A 1065-nucleotide genomic window follows, 5' to 3' on the forward strand; every position below is an offset into this window, starting at 1 on the left:
GGATACTTCCTGTTGTATTATTTTGAATACTTTTTTTCTATTAAAAATAAAAACGCAGAAGCTCTTAATGTGCATGTGGTCTTAATGTGCACGGTGCGTGTGTGTCCGTGCGTGTGCGTATGTGTTGCCCGTAAGCTGAGTAATGGAGTGCCGTCATGCTGGCAGTGGACTGAGGAGCGTGAAGTCAGTCTATTTCCCTGTGGTCATGCTGCCTGAAGCAGTCGGAGCAGATCCACTCAGAACTGCAAGGCTGTGTTTTGCCACCTGCTGGTACAATATCAGCACTGCAGCGTGGCTCTTGTGAACAAAAGTGCATTTTACACAAAACTGAACATGTAATCTTTAGTTATGTGTGTTTATACTATATTTTAGCTAATAAACAAAATAAACCAAAGTAACTGTCAAAATCAACCAAGATAAAAGTAAATATAAGCAAATAAAGACACTTATCAAAGATTCAGTTCGCTGCGATGGTAAACGACTCATTTTTAAATTTTATTGAATTATTTCTGGGAGATGAATGTCTTCCAGATGACATGACTTGAACAAATTCAAACTCAGCCCAGTAACTGTCAAGAGGAGGCCAGCTGAGCATCTGTCAAACAGAGGCTTTACATAAGTGCTTTACATAAGGAGAAGAGATGCATGAGAACATTTAAAGTGAGATTATATAACGTTCAAAGAACACAGTAACATATTGTGTGATCAGTAGTTGATGGTGGCTAATTTCTGCTCATGTTTGCAAACTTATGAGATGTCGCTGTGTAATTGCCACTGCTCATTCAGTTTGATGAGTTTATGCTTCCTCTTTATTTTGTTTTAATATTCACCATCATCACACAATATTGTCACTTATAGCTACAGTGCAGAAAACGCTAAAATTATGATCTCACTACAAGGAAACTGAAAACAAAATCAATTAAATCTGCACTAACTAATGTTTTCATATTAACACTGGATCAAATTACTAATTGTTAATTAAACTCAAGAATTTTGAATTTATTACTGAATTTGTAGTTTCCTTCAGCTGTACTGACCTTTTATGGCGTTTTGGTTCACTATCAC

The sequence above is a fragment of the Seriola dumerili genome, unplaced genomic scaffold (assembly GCF_002260705.1).
Source record: "Seriola dumerili isolate Sdu_G_001 unplaced genomic scaffold, Sdu_1.0 BDQW01000322.1, whole genome shotgun sequence".
In the NCBI taxonomy this organism is placed as follows: Eukaryota; Metazoa; Chordata; class Actinopteri; order Carangiformes; family Carangidae; genus Seriola; species Seriola dumerili.